Source organism: Cheilinus undulatus, linkage group 15, assembly GCF_018320785.1.
Source record: "Cheilinus undulatus linkage group 15, ASM1832078v1, whole genome shotgun sequence".
Taxonomy (NCBI): Eukaryota; Metazoa; Chordata; class Actinopteri; order Labriformes; family Labridae; genus Cheilinus; species Cheilinus undulatus.
Genome location: NC_054879.1, coordinates 42439863 through 42467113, shown reverse-complemented (window position 1 = coordinate 42467113; position 27251 = coordinate 42439863).

Sequence of the window (27251 nt, the reverse complement as noted above, 5' to 3'; positions counted from 1 at the left end):
AGCTTTTAACAAGGATTCTTAACACCCTCTGTAGGTGACAAAATGCAATTACAAACACAAGTGCCCCATCGTGACGGGTCATCAGCAGCTGCCACCTCCATTCCCCGAACCCAACTGGTGTCATTACTGAAAAAAAAAAAACAATAGATATGCAGACAGATTCTGCAAACATTTGCAGCGAATAGAACTTTAATTAAAAGATATGAAGCTGTTTTATTGATTAACAACATCAGTGATTAAAGTGAACGGCTGACATTTTTTTCCGCGCTTGCTGTTTTGTTTCCTCTCAGAGATCATTTATTTGTTGCGCGGCCCTGTTTATTGATAAGTGTGTTTGATGAATGCAGATGCGGCTGTTTGGAGAGTGGGCGTGCTGATGGAGCGATCATATTGTGCGAAACACCAGGCTCGGGCAAGAACAGCTGTTGCTGCTCCTTCCGCTGGGACACCATGTTTCACCAGCACCCTGAGTGCACATGCAGGCGCGCTGCTGTAAAGCTGCAACCAACGTATTCAGAGTGTTCTAACAACTCTATGAATTTTATGACACATCACCACAGCTCTCAGATCTCTGTCCAGCACTAAAACCTTAATTATCGGACTAATTGCCACGGCTATATTCATCTCTGTGGTAATCCTTTGGTGATTACATTTTGTGTTCAATACCAGGCTTATCCTTTAATTAAAGGGATTATTAACCTTTAAAATAGAGCCATGTGGGATTAAACCCTAAACTGGTAGCATCCAAAGCTTTTTTAGAAACAAAACAAGGTGGAAAGTGGCACATCATTTCAATCATTATTAGGAGACTGATGCCTGGTCGGAAGGCTCATAGCTGCACTTTAAGTTAGCCTTTCTAAGGAGCTGACTTACAACAACAACAACAGCCATCATCTCTATCTCCTTCCAATTAAAGCCCACAGAATGCTGACACATTACGCCTCTACGGCTAACAATCACAGCACATAGATGGATAATGATACTGCTCTTACCACAAAGAGTCTAAACATGGTGAGAACAAGGTGAAAGGGTGAACGAGTCAATGCTAAAAAAAATTACAGAGAGAGATCTTCACCTCTGGAGCAGTTGAGATCAAAGTTCAAAGTCAGCCTAAGTGGAGCGTGATTGAAAATCATTGCAGATGCTGGAAAATAAGGGAGCATTTTCAGTCAATGGCAGGGGTTGGGGGTGAAGCGGTCAGGGTCTGATGACAAATCATTGATTTAAAGAAGGGATCCTCAGGTACACCTGCGTGAGAAACGAAGGAGAAAACAAGCAGCATCCTGTGGTGTAAAAACACAGCCAATATGGAAGTGCTAGAAACAGGATTCTTTCCGATCCACTTTAGGCTGACTGCAAAAGCCAAGGAATCACAAGAAAGAGGATTAAAATATGACAAAGGTACACAAGTGTATTTGAAATGCCCAGGTCAGACAAAAGAAACCCCTAGTAAGAGGATCCCACCTACATTAATGCGTTTGAGAGGTCCTGTCGCAAAATACCAGCAAATTCAGATAAAGTCTAAAAGCTGGATGATAATACAGTTTACAGGCAAACAATTCTTGCATGTACTGCAGCATAATGCATTTAAAGATTGCTACATGTAGTTAAAAGTACTTGTTTAAGAACTGTTTCAAAGCCATAAACACAAGTGCAACTGCAGAGAGAGGCAGAAAACCCTTCAAGAGATGACTTGGTCACTGAACCTGGTTGAGAACTACCTGGTTATGTAGACTGGACTATAAAGAAGATCAACAGATCTGGTATGATAACAGTGGATCTTAAACCTAGTTACAGAAAAGCTGTTCAAGTGCCTATTAGCAGTATATTTATGTCAAATATGTTTAACAATATGTTAAGGCTTTGATTGATTGATTGATTGATTGATTGAAATAACTGTGCAGTATGAGCATTCCAGTTTGAGTAGGTGACAATTCTAAAATCTGTTTTTTGTAACAGAAAAATGGAATAGATTAGTTTTATATGTGGTTGCCCAGACTAGATTACAGTAAGAAGTGAAAGGATAAATCACACTAATACAGATCCATACGGTTCTTCTTTACATGATGTGTCTTACACGCCATAAAATCCCAGTCTATTTTTACTAATTCACTGGACACATATGATACAGTTGTCATAGATGTCATCTATAATACCACCTAAGAAGTTAACATAATGAAACCTGTTCAAGCACATTATTATTCGTGACAATGGGCTGGATATTATTTGAGAGAGTTATGCATTAAGGCTTGAAGATGACACTAAAATAGTGTTCATGCAAGCAATCAGCTTATGGTCATCATCTGTGATAAATAGATTAGTAAAACAAAAAAACTTGACTCCAGGCACTCCTTAAGCCTTTAGATTAGACAACGTCCTTTGTTCTACAGTGTCAAAGGCTTTAGATAAGTCAGTAAAAACTACAACTGTAAATTTATTTTGATCTAAAGCTGTAGATATTTTACAACAGCATTAGAAACATTTATGTCTTTGTTCAAAATCTAAGTTTTGGTCAAATAGCTAATTTCTCATTATTATAAAACATATTAGGAGGTTTTGTTTGATTATCCCATCTGTATTAAATATATAAATGCAAAGATTTGATGGAGGATTTGCATAATTACAGGTATGGTATAGTTGACTGACAAGAGGCTTGAGGCCTGCCTCAGTTCTACCTTGGTGACTTCTTCTAGATTGCTGCAAAGTAAATCTGAATCAGTCTTTTAAATACCGCCACTGTAGGGCTTTAATGCATCATTTCAGAAAACAATGAGGATGAGAACTGATATCTGGTACTCTACCGACACATCCTATACTTACAGGGCTGAATCAAAACACAGATTTTGTTGCTTCATCTTGGTACGTCACCATTCTAATACAGTTCTCAGCCATTAAATAAAAAAGAGCATGCTCTGACATAGCGCCAGTATATTAATTCAGGCTAAAACTTTCCAGAGGTTTTCTTATCCTGTGTTCTACTGGCGTCTTTAAAATATATTTTTCCTGAATCCTTTACAACACAGAGACAGCTTTAGTTCACCCATCATCTATAATATTTCCCTTAACACACAAGTTGGCAAGAGCTTCTTGCTCTTAGAGAAAATAGCACTGATGGTAGCAATCATCACATACATTTTTCACAATATTAATTTTGATTCTTTTCAGAAAATTACCTATGACTGATGTGCTGGGTGGATTATTAAATTTTTGTTGTATTTATTGCAAAGGGAGGGAGGGAAAGATGGCCTCTACTAGAGAAAGTGGTGTGCTACATGACCAATTGGTGAGCTTGAGTCAAAAGACAGAAGACAGAAGATAGTTTATCAACAATCAGAATATGCAGGAACTCTCAGTGCTGCCTCCCGTTTTTTCCATGTTTGTTTCTCAGATTTGTCGGCATGAAATGTTTTAAAAATTTGAAATCAGACTGTGGAGGAGGAGCTTTGCAGCACCTCTGTGGAGCAGATCAGTAAAGTTATTTAGATTATTTAAAAATGAAACATAAACGTTTAGTAGGACTAAAATATTAAGAAGTGTTTCAGTTGAGAGTAGATGGTAGATTTGTTACTATAAATAATTACTTACTGTAGATAGGGTTGGGTTTGAAAAGCTATACAAATTTGTTAGTGTCTTTTTTCATATATTGCTTAATTCGAAGTTCAAAGTTGCCTTTGCAAAAAAAAAAAAGTATTTTAATGTGGCTGACATTTCTATTTTTCATGCTCTATTTTGACTTGTGTTTCCCTTAAAAGTGTTAATTCAGGCACTGTTTTGGCACCAGTACTATTTCTAAGTATTAATTTAGCACCAGTATCAGAAAAAATCCAAATGACATCCAACCCTAGAAAACCAATGAGTGAACTTACAGAGCTGATGTCCATGTTTTATATGGTAGAGACCCTGATTATCATACAAATACACAAATATAAAGATGTTGAGTTACAGTGACATGGTTTCTGCTGCTGTGGTAGCCCAATCTGTCTGATCAATATCGGCCCGCATCAATAATGTAACGGAACTATTTGGCACCAATGAGCCGTGAGCGAGAGTCAGAGCTGAACCTCCCTGAAGCTGAGTCAAGCAGTTAGTATCAAGAGCTGTTTGCCCATGCCAAAGCCACGCTGCATTATCCAGAGCAAGTCTTCATTTGAATGTCCTAATTAGTTAATTAGTTGGTGGTTAAGGATGATATGAGCATCTCATCAATCTCTCTATCTCTAAAAATAAACACCCAGGGACGGCGGTGGTGAGTCATTAGAATACTGATGACTGTGGGAAGTGTCTGTGAGGATTAGAGGTCTGCTTCTGACACTCCATATTTCCACAAACCGAGTAGCTCCATAAAGAAAGACTAAAGAGTCATTGCTGTGAGTGTTGTACGGATGACAAGCCAAGCATGACAAAATGAGTTTACAGAAAGTCTGAGGAGTTCAATTAATGTTTTCTCATGCATGGCATTTGGGATCCATTTACTTGTTTATCACTGATGGAGGGAAAATGAGAATTAGACACGAGAATGGAAGTTGTTTCATAGCCACAAAGTATCATTAAATAAACAGTTTTTTTTAAAGTTATGTTGCTGGAGTTATGAATCAATAATTAATATATAATCCCTACAAAAGATAGCAGCCTGCATGGTCCCTTTCTATAGTCAGCTAAAGTATTAACCCTTAACAGCTTTAGAGCTGTAGACACCCTGCTCAGCTCCTAACTCCTCCCTTCCCCTTTCAAGAATACCCATTCACACTATGTAACCTATTTACTGAACTGACATTTTAGACTTTTAAACCTGGGACTGCACTTTGTGTTTCTAACATTTTTAACAGTTTATTTACTGATATTGTTTGCTGCTAGGGAGGAGACTATGCGATGACAATAAACTATCCATCAATCTATTTGTCTGATTTATACCTCTGCATCAAATCTAACTTCCAATTTCCACACACTCTGCCTCTGACGCAATGTTTTTGCAAAGCACACTACAGAGCAAATCGCTCCCTTTCTAGTCAATCTGCATTTCTACTGGGTTATAGGAACCAGCACTTGCTTCTGCATTGCTAGAGAAACACACTAGGTCTTTTTTCAGCACCAGCCGCTGCCAAACCACGTCAATCCAAGTACAGCAGATCAATCCAAACAGCTGGAAAAATTTCCAAAGTCAACTTCAAATACAATTCAACGCCGGAACCCCCTATCGTAAATCATCACTACATCAACAGTACATCTCATCCTGTGGCATAAGCACACATCGTCAGGTGATCGGTGGTTTACAGCTGCTGTGGTGCCATTGTTGAGGAAAAGTAAACTTTTGAGATGGAAAACCACAGAATTTTTTATGAAACCACACACCCCTTCTAGAAAACACAAACCCTTAAAGTTTATACTGCAATCACCCATGGTGGAAGCAATAAAATTATGGAATCATCACCAATTCAAAATGAGCAGCAAATCAACCCTCAAACTATTCCTCGCTCTAGTTCTCTCATGATGTTATGATTGAGTCTCAAGCTACTCAGGGCTTGCACGCTTTCACTGTGCAAGGTTGTTTGCTGTTTGCCAGTTTTATAAGGCACATGATTTATTCAGAATATCGCATCACTCCTGATGTGCATAAAAAGGCACATTAAAATTCACCTCTGAATAATTCGCATTTTCATGTAATTTATCCACATTGTCCTTAATGTGCAAAGGCCTTTATGGAGAGTTTTCTTACGTTTGTTTTCTGACAGTGTTGACTGCCTTAGCTTCACCTCTTTACATGTTTGTAGATTGACTCAAAGTTTGGTTGAGATAGTGTTTCTGGTATGGTGGCCGTTGATGTGTTGCTACACCTTTTCAGGAATCAGTGCTGACGTCACTAAGTGCACGTACATGGTCGTATTAACCTTACAACTGGAGATGGTCAGGTTATGATGACAATTAAAACTGATGTGTTTATATGTACTTTAATAATCTTTTCAGTAAAAACCTTGTTTGCATGATTCTATCAATATTCCTGCTTTTTGCAAATGATGTGGTTCTGTTGGCCTCTCCTGCCGAGGACCACCAGCAGGCACTGGGACAGTTTGTGGCTGAGTCTGAAGTGGTCAGGATTCGGGTCAGCACCTCCTGGTTGAGAGGATGTCTTTGAACCAAGTGAAGGAATTCAAATACCTGGGGGACCTGTTCAAGAGTGAGAGTAGAATGGACCACGAGAACGACGCTGTACTGCACAATCGTGGTAAAGAGGGAGCTGAGCCGGAAGGCTACACTTAATTTACCGGTCGAGCTTCATACCAACCCTCACATCATGGTCATGAACTCTGGGTACTGACCGACAAAACGAGATTTTGGGTTCAAGCGATCAAAATGAGATTCCTAAGGAGGGTGGCTGGGCTTGAATCCTTGTGGAAGTTTTCCAGGACATGTCTAACTGGAAGGAGACCCCGAGGTAGACCCAGAACTCACTGGAGGGATTATCTGGCCTGGGAAGGCCTCGGAATCCCCTTGGAGGAGCCGGAAAATGATGCTGTGGAGAGGGATGTCTGGACTGACTTGCTTAGCCTGCTGCTGAGACGACCCAACCCCAGATAAGCGCAAGAAAAAGGATAGATGGATGTCAATATTTGGATTTCTTTCCAAGAGCACATGATAAAAAATCAAACTTCCTGTTGTTTTCAAAAACCTGATGGTGGTGGTAATGCACCAAAACTTGTTTGCCAACTGCCATAACACACCACAAGGAAGAAGAAGATTTAAAGTTGTAAAAATTCCCTATCTTTTTTTAACATGGCATTGACACTGACCAGAGCTGTGCTAATGTGGGTGTTGTTATGCACGCATAATAGCGCTCTCCTTCTTCTTGTCGTCTCTTGAACCAAGATACAGCTTTAACTATGCAATCAGATGGCTCACCATGTTCGCTTCTTTGCACTGAATGATACAATTGTTAACAATCCAAAAATGGCCTTTATCTTATAAAGAATATTGCATTATGCTGTTTTACTTCGGTATATATGAGGTGACTCTATAAATCAGATAATAATTGGTGGATAATTAGTGAGCATGTAAAAGCACTTACTAAGATTTGTATAATCTAGGGTACAGCTATGGACTAGTGGGCAGAAAAAAATGCCTTAAAAGATCTACCTAGGGAGAAAAAACACAATCAGCTTAAGTCTAATATATTATAAATACTTTCAATTCATCATCTGACATCTGAATTTTTTTGACTCTTTTACATTACAATTAGATACATTTATTTAAAACAGTTATTGGTTGGGAGTTGAAATGTCAAAAATGCTTTTTCAACACTAATCCAGCAGCCTCCTTCGTAGCCACATTAGACTTCGATCACTAAAAGTAACAGCAGTGCAGGAGAGAGTTTGTTCCTCATCCCTGCAGTGGAGTATAAGAAAAAAGAGGAGTGGAGAAAGGAGAATGGAGGAGGAAAAGATAGGTTAAAAATAGTTAGCATTTGGCAGCATGTGATTGAGTTTCCAGGGCTCTGAAATATTCACTCTAATTATTCAATGGTATCCCACTGTCATCCTCCCCTATATGCATTCCTCTGCGTGGAAGTACAAGTGACTCCAACTAATATACATAATTCTGCTACTTAATTGGCACAGATCGGGTGAAAGTGGGCTAGCAAAACTCCTCAGAGACTAATAGGGGCACATATCATTGGCTCCATCAGAACAGTAGTCCCATAGGTGAAAGAAGTCAGCAAATATTTCATGAGCTGTGCTATCAGAGTACCTCACCTCTGGAGTCCTGTGCACTATCCTGCAAAGAACACTTCCCAAACTGTTCTGCTGTCAGGTGTATTTATAGCAGGCGGGCAGATGACTGATGCTAATGCCAGGGAAATTATGCAGCACACTATTGCTGTCATAACAATGTGTTAGGCTTAAACAGGAAGGTTAACTAAACTAGTCATTTAAGTTATAAGTGGGCCACTGCCGTTTGTCTGCATCCACAGACATGGACAAGGCTTAGAGCTGCAGAAACTGTAATCAGTTTTCAGATACATGGTCCTAGATTTAGCCTGGTGTTGATTTACATAATTTAGTGTTACAGGGTTAGATATGCAGACGAGCTAAATGGGGAATTTAATTTAATTGGTATTGAAAAAAGAGGAGTCAGAGGTCATCCTTATGCTGGAGGCAGGGGGAAGTAATTGAAATTGTACATAAGAAAGATTAACAGTAGCTGAAAGTGTGTTATAACTAGAAATATGGCATTAGAAAGAGCATGTGGAAAATAATGTTAAGCTACTTTAAAAGTGTGAAACCTTAAAAAAACAGGGGAGTATGGGAAAGATATTTAGACCACAGACTAACATGAATTAGCCCTTTAACATGTTGGAAGATCTGTGACAGCAAAAGCAGTCATTTAGGCATTTACAGTCATTGATACTGACATTTAACAAAGATTTTAGTGACGCTTTTAACTCGGCTTCCTTTAAAATGCAGATAATTTCAATTGACAAGTTTGTATTATATGTCATTATAAATCTTAACTTTATAAATTATGTAAAGTGTGTTAATTTTTCTTATTTTGGTTGTCCAGAAGAAACATTAAATTATTGAAAAAGTATAAAAAATGACATATTTAAACTTGTTTTCATACCAACATTTACTTTTTGGAGCATTACCTTCATAGAGTACCTTCATTTATTATACTATTCTGTCCGTTTTTTTAAATTCAATTTTAATGTGTGTACATTTTGTTTAAGTGTAAAAAGTGCATCTCAAAAAATTAAAAAGTTAATTTTTCTGTGATTCACTTAAGAAAGTTAAAATTAAAAATTCAATTTCATCTCTTACAAAGTAAAATATTCCAAGATTTTTTTTTGTTTTAATTATGGCTTCCAGCTCTCAAAAATCAAAGATCCACTTTCTCAAAATATTACAATGTTGTGGTAAAGTCCAATTTGCAAAGGTTTCCTGAACCTTCATTTGCTCACCTTGGTTCAGTACACACAACCACAACCATGGGGAAGACTGCTGACTTGATAAATGTCCAGAGGACAATCGTTGACTCCTTTCACAAGGAGGTTAAGCCAAAGAAGCTCACTGCTGAAAGGGCAGACTAATCTGAGAGTGCGGTGTCAAAGCAAACTCATGAAAAGTTGACTGGAAAGGAAAAGTGTCCACCAACAACAGGGATGAGCGCAGCCTTCAGGGGATTGTCAAACAAAGCAGACTCAAGAACTAAGGGGAGTTTCACAAGGAGTGGACTGAGCCCAGAGTCAGTGGATCAAGAGCCACCACACAGATGGGTCCATGAAATGGGCTTCATCTCAATCAGATAAAAGCAAATTTTTGTATTTCATTTGGAAATCAAGGTCCCGGAGTCTGGAGGATGATCAGAGAGGTATAGAATCAATGATGCTTGAAGTCTGGTGTTCTCAGTTTACACAGTCAGTGATGGTTTGGGGTGTCATGTTATCTCCTGCTCTTGGTCCACTGCACTTTATCAAGTCCAGAGTCAACACTGTCAGCCGTCTACCAGGAGATATTAGAGCACTTCAGCCGAGAAGCTGAGAAGCCGAGAAGCTGAGAAGCTTTATGGAGATACTCCTGTTCCAGCAAGACTTGGCACCCACCCACAGTGAAGCCAAACTACCAGAAACTGGTTTTGCTGACCATGGTGTTACTGTGTTTGATCGGCCAGCCTACTGGTCCTGGACCTGAACCCGGTAGAGAATCTCTGGGGAAATGCAAAGAGGAAGATGAGAGAAACCAGACTCAACAATACAGACGAACTGAAGGCTGCTATCAGAGGAACCTGGGCTTCATAACACCCCAGCAAGACCACATCTATAAGGACATAAAGAGTGTAATTTTAAAAAATGTCTGCCAATCACAGATTTTTTTTTTCTTTGGTTATTTTGAAAAACTTGCAGTGTGCTTTAGAAGATAATTGTTTTGCAGCTTATTTTTATCTGCAAAGCATGAGAGAAAAGGCAGAACTCATTTAAGACCGAGCAGTAAACAGAACATGTGACTTTGTAATGACTTGTAATGAAGTGAAATGCCACTGCTACTGTATCCCTGGTGTCTTGTAAACCCATGAGGATTGGCTACTTTCTGTGTGCATACATAAATAAAACACAAACAACATCACAGCAACCTACTACCTACATGTCTGAACTCTTCCTGTATTCACTGCATCCCTTTTCTAGATTCAGTGAGTTTTTTCATTACTGCATTCATAATGCAATTTACATACATACATTCATTATATTATTAATTCTTATCAAACGCATTGTATGCTAAAGTGCCTACACGGAGCTTAGAATGCATGGACAGCTTCATCAACCAACAATCCTGTTATCACCTCTTCATATTCCTGCAGGACAAGGCCCTTTAACCTTTCACAAATGAATGCAGACCAACACAAACATCTAAATGATTGGCCCCATCCTCCTCAGATAGTAATCAGTGCGGTCAGCAGCCTTTTGGTTGAAGCCAAAACCTTCAGAAACAGCACACTCAATAGTAAAACAGCCCCATAATAAAAGGTTCACACTATATCAAAACAAATTGTGGCCACTAAAGGAATCAATCTTTGACATTTCACCTCTATCTATTGAGAGTTCACTGACCCTGGCTCTTAAATTTACAGCTCAGTGTAGCCTCAATCAAAGCGTTTGTCAGCACCGCATTTTGTCCAAAGTTTTAGTGTAACACATTGCAGATCATGACATGTATGGATTTAATGGGCCCTTGAGCCTCTCATATATATCTCATGTTGTTCACGCTGGATAAAGACGGCGGCTCTCAGGTGGAGATTTGTGGATGAGACCCCCATTTCTAATCTGAGATCTATTAAAGTGCTTCTGAATGAATCATCAAAGCTATTCATGTCACTTGGGACTTGTTAGCAGCATCCTGCAGTCTATAACAATTTCTGATGGGGTTTGCAGGAATGGTCACAAATGGTAACTTTTTATGAACAATGAAATATTGTATTCATGAAATTTAGATATAAGGAGAGTGTATGCTGCTTGTGATTTTAATTTTGCTTCTCAAAATATAAAAACTAAAACAAACTAATATAAAAGCCCACAGAATTTGGCTTCTTTTACACACTGCTGCAGGTTAATTTGTTTACACTCGAATCCAACTAAATCAACATTAGATTTGAATGGAATATGTCACACAGCCAAATAGACGCAGCCCCGCTTATGCGCATACAGTCAGGGGCGTAGCTATTGATTTTGGGCTCCCAGAAAGAATAAAACAAAGGGCACCCCTTAACCAGCTAAGCAAGAAATGTATTTTTGAACCATAATTTCTCCATTTATGAGCAATATCTTAATATGGTCAAATAAAATTTACTTGCATCATTGCTCAGCCCTGGACTACACCATTTGAACATTTTTGATGTCCCAGTATTTTATTCTCTTCCATTTTATACAAGTTTAAGTCTGTTGACTGATTAATTTAGTCTATTTTGATTCTATAATGACATTTATTACTAAGAAAAAAAATGACAAAAACACACTTTTAATTGCAGGCTTCTCAAGGACCCCTCCCTACCGTGGGCCCGGGTAATCAGTACCCTTTTCCCCCCTGCGCTACGCCCATCCATACAGTGCAAGGACATGCACACTGTACGCCACCCATGCCAGCCTGCCCTGCTCTTATTAGAACTTTGGTAGCAAAGGAAGAAGTAGAGGCATCCACAACAACTAGAAAGCTAGCTAGCAATACCACAAGGAAACATGCCACACGGTAAGAAGGCCAAATACAAAAAGAAATACACAAAAGAATGAGAACACGAATCAACATTGTGTTTCGGTTGAAATTAATGTTGACCAGCAAAGAGTAGAAGGAAAAAGAAAAGTAAATTTTAAAAAACATTTCTGAAACTTTTAATTGCCATCACTGCATCAGATTTAAATTGCAATGTGAAGTTCTTATCCAGTATGTGTTTGAGTTTTTTTTTTTTTTTTTTTGCACAAGCTCTGGCTGTCATGTCAGCAGTCAGGGAACAAACACATACCAACAAAGGAGAAAACAGCAAAATAATCCCAACCCTATCTTTTTCCAGGAACAAACACAAACCACGGGCTTGTTTTTTTCCCCAGGAATCAGAGAGAGAAGAACTACTCAAGCTGAGGATTCCCAGTAAGCAGCAGAGATGACTTCTCTCCATCGCGGTGAGAGGCGGTTCTGCTAGCCCGGGGAGAGGGATCATGAGTACAATATTGACTTTAAATTACAGCAATAGCTGCTGCTCATGCTGTCTCAGGACCATGCTGCGGATCAAACACAAAGATCAGGCCAGGATTAGGAGAAAGCCACTGACAAGCGCCGAGCCGCCTCTGTGCTGCGGCAGCACGTGTACTCGCACAGCACCTCCCAAATCTCACACTAAGCTCTGCTCCGCCTCTCGACATGTAACACGCAGACCTTACAGTCACCTCATTTGAATTTCAAAGCCCAAAATTGATCACAAACAAAATTATCTAAACACAAGGTTTAAAGGCGCCTGGTTGGTGGCGTGGGTGTAGAGGGATCTAGTCTGAGGGTTTCCTCCCTCATGTTCAGGATTCTCACGTTTGCTTACAGGATACAGCCGTGCTATTGCAACGCCTTGTAACTGGGCTTTTATTTTCCCTTTTCCTGGCAGTTAAACACAAATAACAGCATGGATGATGTGCCGGGAGTCATTGTCTGTGCTCAGGGAGGAGTGCAGGATATGACTGGTGTGATAAATGATAGCGTCTTGTGCCTGGCGTGACAAAGAAACTGCGGCACAATCTGCATGTGCTCCATCCTTTTGCCATCATTAGGTGTAATTGGGACTCATGGCGAGACGTGTTCTTTTTTCGCCGTGGAAGTATCTGGGAACAGAGCTGGAACTCCTAATAGGACAAGATACCGAGGGGAGACATGTCCAGGCCACTGCTATAGCACTAAAAAAAGTATGCCCCAGTATCACACTGTTGGCCTTAATGGAAGCCCAACAGATATGTGTCTGTGTCAAATCTCATTAACTCTAATGTCAGATCGGCTCTATTGTCATGTCAAACTACGCTTTTTGATGTTGACCTTCAGGGTGTACACGCAGAGGCTGTTATTGGCACCTGTCTGAGGCGTGTGGAGCATGCTCCAGCACTCTAAACACAGAGCTTATGCAAACATTGAAAAAACATTACACCCAGATATGCACTGATTGCACTGCTGCTAGTTAGATATAATGTAGATGCAATAGGAAATTACAAAATTTTGTCTAAATTCCTATGGATCTTTCTCCCCCTGCAGCGCTGTTTTAATTTTAGGACAAGAATAACCAAAAAAAGTAAGTTTGAGCTAAAAAGGCAGGGTAAAAATGCATGTGGAGAGGTAAATGAGAATGCAAGTTGCCCATTTGTCAATGAACTTCTGCAAAATCCTCTTTAAAGGCAGTAGAATAAGTTTTATCAGCAGCAGCAGGAGCACAAAGTCTTTGTTTCATGACCTCCGCCTGTATATCCTTTCACCTCCTTCGAATCAAAGCCCCCACACCATCTTTAGCATTTAGAATTAATTGCACAGTTATCCTCAAATTAATTCCTAACTGTTTTACAACACACAGAGAGAAAAGGGCAAACCAATTATTATTCTGTTTTCACCTTACAGAGGGGGATATTATGCAAATGATCTTCTCTACATGAGGAGGAAAAAGGGGCTTTATTTTCCTCGGCAGATGCTGCCTAGACAGTCGAGCGTTCTGTGGGGGGACAGGAAGTGGGGATGCTGTGAAGATCTGATCGCTCCACCTGGCTTCCTACTGACTCCATATCCAAGCAATAATAGAAAACACCCCGATTAATTATTTATTTCACAGATTTGTTGTTTTTTTTCTTCTTTTCAGGCTGGACATGTAAGGTTAAAAGGAATGTTCCAGGTGCTGTCTGGAAGTATTTTACAACTTCTGTGCTTACGAGCTGGAGGTGTTCCTTGATGGAAGACAAAGTCCCTTGGCTATGCAGACCTGCAAAATGTTTTATTTGCTACTTTCCCAGGAAGAGAATACACACTAAGAGCGCGTGGCGAGCCTGTGAGCCAGACATCACGATGTGGCTGACAGGATGGCAAAGCTGGGTTTTCAGAGAGGACAGGGGGCATCTCACCTCCCTCAGCTGCGCCGCACTTCTGACCACAGCGAGTGTTTATTAATCTGAGACCTTGAGACCTCGAAGAAGTTGCTGAATGAAAACTAAAAAAACACGCAGTATTTCAAACTTCTTAGCAGTCAGGGGCCATGATGCTTTGAAACAAGCTGAGTTAAAATCTTTTTTTCCAAGGTGGAACAAACCAAAGCTTTAATGAGCTGTGATGATGAGTTGAGGTCAAAGCGCTTATCGTCTTTACAAATCAGGAGAAGATGTGCTCATGGAAATAAGCTCCCATGAGTATCCATCATCACCTCAAAAAACTGCATGCAGTGGCACAGCTCCAGGTGCTCCAGCAAATTGGGCTTTCGATGTGGAATGGATCAAACACCGGCTCAATATTCATTATTCTTTCTGACTGTGATCTGCCGCAGATCCGTAAGCAGGGTGAGGGTAATTGTGTACCTCATTGTGCGCATGTTTGGACCAAACTTAATCATGATGTCAGGCTGTTAATAAAAGGTTATTAAAGGAACAAAGATCCAGGTTTTACATATGTTAGGCAGGGGAGGTCTCGAGAACTCCTGTCTCTGAGGTAAACATGGGGCCTTCATGACAAATGATGCTCATGCTGAGATCAGATAGTTAACAAGAGATCCCCTTATTAACCAGGTCTGCATAGATAATTGGCACTTGAGCCTCACATTTTGAATCTGGCCTGAGCAGTGTCATTTATCAAGAAGCTGAGCGTGCTGTCAAGGCTCCATAATAAGCTGCAGTAACTGATGAATCAAGATTAAGCAGAGAGATTGAGAATGAAGGAGGAGAAAATGGGACACAGCCGCGTGGCAGGGGGCTTAGCTTGATTTTCATGACATTAAAGTGGTTTTATTCCTAAGATGGAGGGAATCTATCCTGCATTAGATGCTATAGTTGTTAAATAGCCCAACTTGACAGCATTATGATGAAGAATCTCAATGTAGATTGCAACACTTTTCTCTAATCTGCATAAAGCATGTGTAAGCTGTTTGACCTGGAGAGGGACAACATGCAAAGGTGTAACGTTTTGAAGCCAGTTATTAGCATGCATATGTTTTACGGTTACAATTATAATAAATAAAATAATTAATAATAATAATTTGTGTTTGCAAGGCAACTAAAAATAGAAGTTTGATACCAAAAAAAAATCACTAAATATGTTTTCAGCCATCACTGATGATGCTGGTGTACTTTTAATGAAATTTACACAGCATGCAGAACTTTGCTTACAACTTTGATGAATTCATTCATTTCCATGTACCTCTCTTATGAAATAGATGTAGTTATTCACAGGAGCAGCTCTTTTTGATAGAATCAATCATTAAAATGACATGAGACTGAACTAGAGGTTTGAAATATTTAGTATTGGGGTGCGGATGGCCTAGTGGGTAGGCCACACCCCATGTATACAGGCGGCATGGGTTCAAGTTCGGCCTGCTTGTGGCTCTTTCACCAGGTCATTCACCAGTCTCTCATCCCTGTTTCTGGCTCCATCCACTATATAAACACAATATCTACCTATCTTTACTATATATATATATATATATATATATATATATATATATATATATATATATATATATATATATATATATACACAGTTCTTAACAAATTTGTTAGACCACCCTAACCCTAACCAAAGTAAGGTTTATGCAACAGCTGCCCTAAACTAACAGCATTGGCAATTACCAAAATCATTTTTTTATGTTTCTATAATGGTTAATACACTAATATGTAGAAGCTCTTTAACCCAAATGATATTTTTAATGCTAAAATAGAATTATTATTGTTATCCGTGAATTTTCAAATTTACTGATTTACAAAAAAACTGAAAAACTAGTAAAGCACATTATTATATAATTTAATATGTCAAATTATAGTTATTTACTTGCATTCCTGAACAGAAAAATGAGTTTTAGTGGTTGAATGTTATGCTTGATTCATTTCTGACTTCTCAGAGAAGCCCAGTGAGCCGGCTCAAATTTGGGTGAATTCAGTTTGAAATCGATCATTCTTGTTCGATATGTAAAAACACTCATTGAAAATGAAAGAGTCCGCATTAAAGCACTTCATGATGCTGGATGGTCTTTGAGACAAATATGACAGGTGGTTTAATGAATCTGTTACACACTGTATATAAATATATAGTATAACTTGAAAACAAATAACTGAAAGGAAAATGCACAGATTAACAATTTATGGTTATTTATTGAAACTATTTAAATCAAAACACAGATAAGCTGAAATGAAAATCTGTTCAGTAAAAAGTAAACTTTCCAAGAAAAGAAGAAAATAAACAACTTGTATTTCTTGCTAACAAAATAAATCATTTTAATACTGTTGTATAAAAAGTAATAACTTTCCAGCTCACGTTGCACAGTCAGCTCTGTGTTTGAGTTTTAGTGGACTGGATGGGAATGAGCTCATGAACTTCTCTTGGCTGTCCAGCGGGCTACATGTGTTGCAACACCTGGCTTTCTACCATGTGAAGACACAGCCAGTAGTTTGTTTTTAAGAGGGTGGAGCATTAGTTTAGAGAATTACAAAGGAAAAAACTGAAATAAAATTGAAATAATTGATACAGCAGTTTTACATTGATTAAAGGCTCTAAATGCCAGTTCCGCTTATTTTTCAATTAATTGCCCAGCTCTATGTGTGTGTGTATAAATAATTACAATTAAACTCAGAATTTTTGTAGTTAATTGCGATTAATTGCACCCTTTTTTATCAAATTTTAAAATTCCATTATTTTGTATTTTAATCTGTTTTTGTGTCATTTTTTATTTTCCCACTGTCTTAAACTAGGAGAAATTAAATAAAAGGTATAAGATGTTTAAAATGAACTTAACCTCGGAAAAAGGAACTTAAAATATCAACTACATGGGAGGGTGCCAATGTAGTTGAGTAGGCACTAGGCTAGAGTCCTCCTCTGTGTGTTGGTCATGGGATCAGAACCTGGTCCTGGCACTGGTTGGTTTATGTACACCCCCTGTATTTCCTGTCTCTCCTCAGCTGTCTTATCTGAAAATAATTGCAACCCTCCTAAAAAATGCTAAAAACATCAAACACTTATAAACCTAAATATGTGCGTTAAAGATATTTGATACATGTTATTTGAAATATAATATGAAAAATGCTTGAATTACATGTTCACATCAACATCGTCTGTTAATCATTTGGACAATTCCCACAAGGTTAATTAGCTACAAATTTGATTTGAATTGACTAATGCAAAACAGGCCCCTGCAAGGGTGATAAATTACATGTTTTTTTGTTAAATATTTACTCTTAAGGGGCGGGGTTAAGGGCAGGAATGTTAATAACAAACAATTGGCACCTTTAATATGCCACATGGAGCATTTCTATGTGCAATTTCTGACATTTCTTGTTCCGTCTTGAAGTATAAAAAAATGTAATTTGAGTGACAGATTTTTCCATGTACTGAGTTGTTTGCTTTACATCAATATAACTCATACAATAGAAAGAGAGAAAGATTGCTGCCTTGCTTCACTAATAACTATTGCTCACAGTTTGAGCAAATTGTTGTTGTTATACAATATAATTGGAATTAGCTAAACAATGCTGGAGCACATTAAGCCTATTACTGCTGAACAACTATATCAATCAAAGTAATTATAGCAGACACAACTTCCTCATCAGAGGAACATAATGAGGTGCATTCATTCCAAACTAACTGGTTTCCACTTGACGGTCAGTGGATCATTAATATGACTGTAAATGTGCATGTGTGCATCACCCCTCTTCTCTTTTTATCTCTCTGGTACAGAAGTGTAGATAATTACAGATGATGGGGCGGTGATCAGCTGCAGGTATGGGAGCCACCTCAGGCCTCGCCCAGCCTCTCACCTCCAGCACTCCCCCGCTCCGTCAGGCATGTTTGGCAGCGTCTCCTCTCCCCAAGTCTCCAGCTGTCCAGTGGGGTGCGCCAAGTCACAGCAGGAGCGCCTGCCTCTCCATCTATGGCCCATGTCTTTCTAAGATTGTGTGAGTGTGTGTTTGGGTAGGCAGCGGCGGTGGTGGTGGTGGTGGAGGGGGTCGTCTCCATACTCACATAACTCACAAGCAGACGGAGCACGCTGCCAGCGCCCAGCATGTCCGCCCACACGCCCCTGCCCTGCCGGTTAGACCTCACGGTTGGAGGAGATGATGGAGAGAATCTGGGATCCAGGAGGGGGGTGGATCCAGAGGAATCTGAGAGACTGAGAGAGACAGGCAGAAGCCCAGAAGCTTACCTCCATTCCACAGGCCGATCCTCGGATAGCCCCACCTGATATGGTAGTCTGAAGTCTCCTTGTTGGGGTTCTTTTGGGAGGGGTGGCTCTCTGTAAAATAACAGCTAGATTATTTGTTTGCTTTTTGATTATCACCTCCTTATTTGACGGCAAGACTAATCTGGAAGCACTTTCTCTGCAGAGTAGATTAATGTGCATTTTTATGTGAGCATCACATTGTTTTTAAGATAAAGAATTTGTATATTTAAGCCTGGTAGGCTTTCCAAGAGTGATTAATGTGACGTATTTATTAATAAATTCCGTCTTTGAATAAACGTAAGAGGCACCTCTTCTTGCTTGATACCTGCTCAGACTACCTGCAGCATTCCTAGAAAATGTGACTTTTAGAACACACAGAAAAAGGCAAACTAAAGCATTTCTAGATGTGGAAGTTAGTTATATATTAAAGTTATAGAACAATAATTACAGAAAACTGCTCAAAAGTGCTAAAAGCAGCAGTCAGCTAATGTTCATCATGAACACTGGGACACATTCTCAACAACACCCAAACAGAGGTGACTATGGCTCATTACAGCCAGCCAGTGTTACTTTCATGTGCCCACAGGGGGCTCTAGTGTACCACATATTTTTACGGCCCCAGCTCTGGTAAGTGAAGAGGCTTCTAAGAGACCAAGGCGCTGATTGTGTTGAGGGTAGACCTTTTGAACTGCCGGGCTGTACGATTGATATAAACATTAACCAAGCTTATGCACAAATGAGAGCATGAGCACGCTGTAATAGAGAAAATTAAACACAAAAAGTGAAACTACAACCAGGATGTCCTCGTAGTGTAATATGCATCATAGAGGTAAAAAAAGCTGAAAGCCTGAGTGCATGCAGAGCTTATCCTAACTCTGGTATTCTAACTATATATATATAAATGTGTGTGTGTTGGTGTGGGTGCAAGTGTGTGTGAATGAAATTCCAAGGTGGTGAACAGTACTTGATGAGCTAGCTCTGGAGACCTCTGAATTTTAATGATGTTGGAGATGATATTGTGTGTCCTTCAGCTTGTTATACTGACACAAGCACTCCATAAATCATCATACCTAGCTATCGTAAAATCAATACCAAACTGCTACCTCAGCGCTAACCCGTAATAAGTTTTTCAGCCGTCTAACAGCTTAAACTTTGCTGTAATGCCGTTCGACCTATAGGTTAAGATCAGAGCATGCTTAATTTGTTTTGTAATAGAGACTTTCTAATCCTTAATGAAGCGCCTATTAGGGAGGCTTTTGTTGGCACATTGGTGATCAGTTGGTGGAACAGCCACTGCAATTAAGTTTGAATCTTTGTCCTGGAGCAAAAAAAGGAAAAAGAAAATACAAGAAAAAAAGAAAGGAGGGTGGAAAAAAGAAAAGCTTGAACGGTCAATAAATGTTAATCCAGTCAGAAGTCGTCTGTGCCTTTGAACAGGACTCACGCTGGGTTTTTTTCCACATGCACTTGTTTCATCCTTCCCTAAGAGAGGTGATCCCTAAAGGATACCGCCACTGATCCTGAGACCAGACTAGCACTCGCTAATAAGAGCCCATGTGTAAACAATATTGTCCACATTAAACGCATTAGTACTAGGCTTTGTGTAAAATAAAGGCAGGAGATTTATTCACAGAAATTGCTGGTAAAAAAAGCAGCACTTTTGAGAGTTCTTAGGGAATTGTAGTCAAAAGTTTAAGGAGTATTAGTCCCTTTTATGGCTTTAAAGATGGAAGAACTCTTCAACTCCTGTCTTATTTTCACACCTAAATGATCCATGCATGCTTTTTCCAAAGAATAAACAAGACACAAATGACTAAAGAGAACTGAAAATGAGCCTCATGTAACCTTGCAGAGTTGTTTCTCTTATTTATTTATTTTTTAGAATGATGGCTATAACTGGAGCAGCATTTCAGAGACACACAACATATGTAAAAGCCTTTGCACAAGAGAGAAGCCATTGCCACAATTTCTGAAGCGTAAACAGCTTATGAAAGTCAAATGGATGTGTGGCATAATCTGACACGGCGAGTCCCTGCTTCAAAAACATCACTAACAAACCACAATGCCAGACAACAGCGACGATGGTTGCATGTTTTTAAACGCTCCACAGGTGATGGAGGTGTAATGTTTGCCCGGCGCAGGGCGACACGTGAAATTAGTTGGTGTAGATGCGCAATTCTTTAGTTTTTATTTTAAGCATAAAGTGCTAACGAACAGGGTTAGAGCAAATGTTGTATATTTCATGAGCACCAGCTTTGAGTTAACACTCCAGTGAATGCAGCATTTACAAAAGAACATTAAAGGTTAGCACGGGTCACAAGCCCCAAATTTCAGTTTCCAAAGATTTAGTATTAAATCAGCACCACTATCAGCTCATAACTCGTGTTTTTGGCAAAGGGAACACCCACATACCCGTGGTTTTTAAGGCTGCTGACGTTGGCTGTGATTTACAGGCTGTAAGAGGTGGTGACCAATTGTCAGAGGTCTTGCTGGTTGACCCTGAAACATCTGTGTTTAGGATCTGCTGCTGATTACACAGCAGACAGGCAGCTAAGAGGACAGTATTGACCTGGCAGGGAAGTAGCCTGGAAAATGTTCAACCTGCAACAAATGATGTGATATTGTGGCAAAATTACTTCTGTTTTGCATAACTTTAAAATCTTTCTGCCTGAAGGTAACTTTTATGGTAACTCTTTTCCTGATACAAGTATAGAATAAATCTTTTAGCCCACACTGTCACACTCTGATTCCTATATCGAGGGAAAAATTAACTCTACGACATATTGTGTGGTATTTATTTAGGTTGAATATGGAATTCCAATAATTTTTAAAGATGGATGGATGATTAATAAAATGATGAAAGATCTTTATGTTAGAATTTAAGGCATACAGCATTTACTCATTCATGAACTCCCTGAAACCTGAGCTTTCATTGAAATGCATTTTAGTTTTCCCGCTTGTTTGGGAAAAGTGTGACCTATTTTTCAAAAATTTCCCCCTGGGGATCAATGAAGTATTATCTTGTCTAATCAAGTATAAAACCTGAGCCTTGTCTTTGAACAGGAAGTACTTCTCACAAAAAATGATGTCTACATATGAGGACAAAAGGCTTAAATCACGACACAACATACTGTGATGCTATTGTTCCCTTAATTGTATAGGAAGTGGAATTATTAGAGATTTCCAAAACAATAAAAATCTCCAAAAATGTTCCCAAATTTCCAAGACATTGTTAAGCATTTCAATTTTTGAAAATTTTCTAAAAATCCCATTAAAAACAGATTTTCTAAAATTTTTCTCAAATGTTTCATTCAAACTTACTGAAAAAGCATGAAAATTTCAAGTTAAATCCTTAACAGTTTAATGCATACTCCACCCAAAACATCCAATGAATTTACAAATAAATTCACATAAAATTCCATGAAAATTTTCCAAACAAAATCCCCTAAGCATCCAAACTAATTCCCTAAGATTAATTTGAAAACTAAAGGAAATTTTAAAGGTTGTCAACCCAAAAAAGGTCCAAATACTGACAAAAAAGATGCAGAATTCCCATGAAAGTAACTATATTTCAGAGCAAATTCCTTCAAACCATGCAAATACCCCCAAAAAAGTCATGAAAATTCTTGATCATATCTAAACTCTTAAATTACAATCTAATTATTCTCAATTATATTCTAAGGGTAGAATTTATTACTATCTTATAGAAAAGCCAAAATGTTAAGTCCTCAAATGTACATGCAGGGTCTTAACTGCTCACTTAAGTGGACAAGGATAAAAAATGTTATTTTTAATTTACAATCAGTTGGTATGAGTAAATAACATAGTTGAAATATTTTCAGAATAAACCTTTAAGCTGGATTAAATAACAAATCTAATGCTGTTTTCAGAGTTCAGACTGCAGTACGAAGTGTTTTTGAAAGATTTTGGTTTTAAAAAAATCAAATTCAACCACTTTTTATGTGTTTATTAACAGAGGATTTTACAATCTTAGATAAAAAGAAACATTTTTGGACTTTTTTTTCATCAGTAATCTAAAAGTTAATTGTAGCCTCGTCCCCAAAGTGTACGTCCTATGTAAAGTTGAAGTGAACTGTTGCTTTATGAATAAATAAATAGAGAGTATTTGAAGAGTTGATAAATCCCTAAATTGATTTAAATAAAACATCAGTGCAAGCACCCGTTCATAAACTCTGTGAATCAGTGTTGTGTTTGTTCATGCCAGTGGCAGCAGTCATGAAGTAAGAAAAGCTGTTGACTCTGTGACTTTGCAGAGAAGTCTTTTATTTGAATACAGGGATAAATTGGAGCTGCCGGGTATCTCGCGTGTCTGTCACAGGCCTCCCATGTGGCTCTGATGGGGCTGTTAGGGACTGGCGAGGCCAGGCCGGGGCAGGGGGGGGGGCCTATGGTGGAAAGGGGGAGGGGAGGATTTACTCTTAAGGCCAGAGCTGGGATCCGTCAGCGTGGGCGGGTCGGGTCGTCTTCGGTGTGACCTGCCACCTTTGACGGAGCTGTGAAAAGTGCAATCTGACCCTAAATGCTGAGCAGCGGAACCTCTGTGACACACGCCTGCGTCATCTGAAGACTGCATACTGTAGTGTAATACTCGGTTTTAATACTAGATTTGTACCTACAACTCTCAAAGATGGTCACACGGAATTGAAATTAAATATGATGAAAAAATTAATAGGTACAAAAATTTAAGGACAAACTTTGAAAACTAAGCACTCCTTTATCTGCATGAAAAATACAGCATCACCTCTCAATTAAACCAGCATAGCAGCAAGCCTTTCTATGTAGTTTTTCACAATTGTATGATCTGCCAAAAAGTCCAGTCTCGCCCTTTGTTGAGCACCTACAGAGGAAGAAGCACGGATAATAAAGGTCTCTTTATGATGAGGCTCCTGCACACACAGCCACATAAAAAACTTTAGAAAAAAAGATCTATCAAGAGGTGGGAATTACATTGCCCTGTGCTGGGGTGGGAAAAATGAAGCAGGCATTTCTTGAGCTAGCTGGCAACATAACCTTCAGAAACATCCTATTTTTCATTAGAGTTGTGTCAGACAGCTATGCCTTTAATAACATTCATCCCCGCACCAAGGAGAGGATAACTCAAGCTTTAGGCACATAATGAATGGGAGAATAGGCCCTGGTGCTGCATGGCTTGCCCAAACAGGCAGAACTGCACTGCTGCACCGCACGCCCCCCTCCATGCAAATGAACAGTCACATGCTTCCTGAGGTGGCTTTCTAATGTGGCCCCTGTTAATTACTGTCATTAGAGGCAGGGACTAGGAGAGAGAGGGAATAAACAAGCCACCATCCTCATGATCTCCGCATTTGAAAGTCATCTTCAGCGATAAAAACATGTCAGAACCCCCTGGTAAAGGAAATTGCAAATTGCTGAATTTGCTGACAGAGTGGAAAAAAAAATTGTGCTGACTCCGAGCAGCCTGCCAGTGATGGATGCATTCTTGACACAGTCTTGGTGTTTAGACTTAAGAAATAATGAGTATCAATGTCCCAGCCGAGGAATATGCAAAGATGAAAGAGCGCTGCGTGGGTTTAATTAAGGGAGGCAGAGGCAGGAGCTGCTTTCAAACAGAGTGACCCAACATGATCAGGTTCTTATTGCTGTCATTTTTGTGCTGAAATACGCTCTGTGAGGTGCGGGGAGAGCTTTAATAAGACCGACATAATGTCAGAGAGAAAGTGAGCTGGAGGCGGACGGTGTATTGTAAATGTAGAAGTGCAGAAACACAGGTTTAGGTGCGCATTCAGGAGTGAGGGTTTTGTTTTTAAGCACAGTTGAATTGGTTTTCACTGCATCATTACAACCACAGGGGGTGTGGGTACTCATTGTTTCCACAGTCAAGTAAAGTATTTTGTTTTACAAATGCCCTCCGGCAGCTCACATTCCCTACATCAGGGGGGAGAAAAAATGTTCCTCATACTTCAGAGAGCAAACCAAAATATCCCCTATTATGTCTGTGATGCATCAAATCCCTGGTGTGGCCTTGAATTCAGTTTTTCCCCAAAAACCGGAGGGTGACACGGTCAATATATTCAGCACACAAGGCCACGTCCGGGCTAATCTACAAGACTTTTCTCTTCCCTTTCTTTGTTTCACTCTCCCGCTCTCATTCCCTGCTCTGTTTTTCAAACGTCGGTGCTGCTGAGGACAAATCAAAGGCTCTATTTTACTAATGTAGCACTGAGCAGACTGTGAGGTGGCTGTGGGGATAATGAGGGACTGCAGAGATGTGAAACAGACAGGCTGAAATGGATAATTAGGACAGGAAAGTTTCTGCGATGCCAATGACACTCTACAGGAAATAGGATCATTAAGTTCTATATAAAATCTCTCTATGTATGCTGTATCTATATATGAAACTGCTCATCCTCTTCATCCTTTTCATTACAACTTTTCATTTCATTACAACAGAGCTCTGTTAAAGAGAAGGTACAGCCCTTACTTCTGTTTTAAAGAAATGTCACTTGATAACTACCTGTGAATATATATTTAGAGTAATTGCTGCTTTGACCTGCTGGAGATTTACATGAATACTTCTTGTCCTCTCGCATGACCGCCCACTTAAAGCTGCTCTGCAAATCCGATAGTCTTGATAGAAGTTGTGCTGTCTGATTGTTAGGATAGCATGTGAATGAAAAGGACACCCTCGCAGGTCCGCAGCACTCAGGAGTATTTCAGCAGTATCAGAGGGTCTTCTGGATAATGAGCCACAATAGCTGTTAAAAGGCGTTTGAGGGAGATATCACGCTATGTTGCTCTATTATGATTAGATTTCTCCTTGACAATATGAAAAGATCAAATCAATATCTACTGAGATTTTGATGATCCGCAAGCCACCCCCACCCGCTGCCCTCCTTCCCAAGGCTCTATTGACAGAGCATGATCTGACATCACGGCAGTAACGCCGGGCTTTTCTCCGCTCCTGTGAAAATATGTAACTTCGATTAGTGGAGTGCTGAGCAAAAATGACCTGTGCTTTGGATTCCCTCCCAAATGTTGCTATTTGGGTGCTGATGACAGGACCTATTGTGTTTCACTTTAACGCAATTCAATTAGGAGTCATTAGTCCTCTGAGTGATTACCAGTGGCCTATTGATGCAGAGGAAGGACACACTAATTAAAGGGCATTTAAATGTTTCTTGGTGCAGAGTAATGGGGAGAAACGCAGCATTTAAAATGCAGTTTGCAGGAAAATATCCTTGCGCAGCAAACGACCGACATAACATGTTCACTTTGCTCTGCGCAAATTCCCTTTATAGACACATATACAGGAATGGATCCCTGAGGAATACTAAAGATGGTCATACAACAGTCACCAAGAAGCTAACAGCCCTGCTGTAGTGCAGGTAAATATTCAGATGTTATGGTTTTCCACCTTGGAAAAAAATAAAAAAGACAGATAAATAGCAGAGCTGATGTAAAATCATGGCAGGCATTTATAGCACATATGTGAATATAAGCATTTCACTAAAAGCGAGGAGTGGATTATCTTTCATTTTTAATTGACTGTCAGCGTTTTGCATCTTTGACTTCATTGTATCAGAGATGGATTGGTACTTTCACTGCCTATCATGAAGTTAATTTCATTCTTAGATGAATGGTAGTGCTTAAGTTGGAAAAAAAGGTGACTTACTCGAAATCTGCTTCCAGTTCTCAAATAGGTTTTCATGCAAGCTGTGGCAATCCTAAGAAATTTAAATAAAGATGTTCATTAAAAAGATGAGTATAAAAGGGCAGATTTTCAGTAAAATGTTTCTTAATCTAAAACCTACATGTATGAAACACTGTAGCTTTAACACAACTTCCTCATGTATTTCTAAAGAGTAATCATCACAACACAAAGACAACACACCTCTCAAGTGCTGAGAGGACTGCTTTCTGTTAGCATAGTGAGAGCAATATTGATTAAAGTATGATAAGAAGAAGCTCCAGTCCCAGGGCAGAGCCTTTACAGCTATGATTAAATACACTGCATCGAGGTAAGACCTATATCTAAGACAGAAGCTTTGCATCTATATACAGAAAATTATCATCCTCATTTATATGGAATCAAAGAAAAAAAGAGCTCTTACATCCTCTCTATGGCTGTTTAAGATATTGAAATGAAAATAGCCAATCACTGCTTCTCACTGTTGGGAGTACTTGTTTATCCAAAATGTATGAAAGGAAACATTTAAATAAAAAGCATTACAGCTGTCAGGAGTTTTATTGTTAAAATTAATGGCACCAGTCTGATATAAATCACAATACGAGGTTAACAACACAAGTTTAACCCACTTTTTACCATTTTAAACTCATATAAATACTAGGGCTGTTAACATTAACGTGTTAACACTTGTTTAAAAATCCTAACGCAATTTAATCATATGACTAAATTTGACCACAACTTGCTCCCACAGTCCTCCAGCGCGGCTGTTTACATGACTGGGGGTGAAGAGGTGAAAGGGTCAGACACAGCCAGCAGTGGTGAGTGAGGAGACAGACCCAGGTCTGCTTTATGGCAATTTTCTTTTTAAAAAGCTGGAGAATGTTAGTTAAGATAAAACCAAAACTGTGGGTACATGCTGCAGTGATGAACTGTCTTTACACCAAAGCACAACAAGTCTTAAGTTTCACCTTCAGGCAAAGCACGTCTTTGCTAATGTTAGCAAAGACGCTATCAACAACACGGGATCAAGCCATGGTCATACCACTCTCTTCAGCTGCTTCAGGACAGTTTTCTTCTTCAGCTGCTCAGATAAATGCTGAAAAGTGCTCCAAAACTTTGAGCAGATATCTTAACATCTATAGATAGCGATAGGATCGCT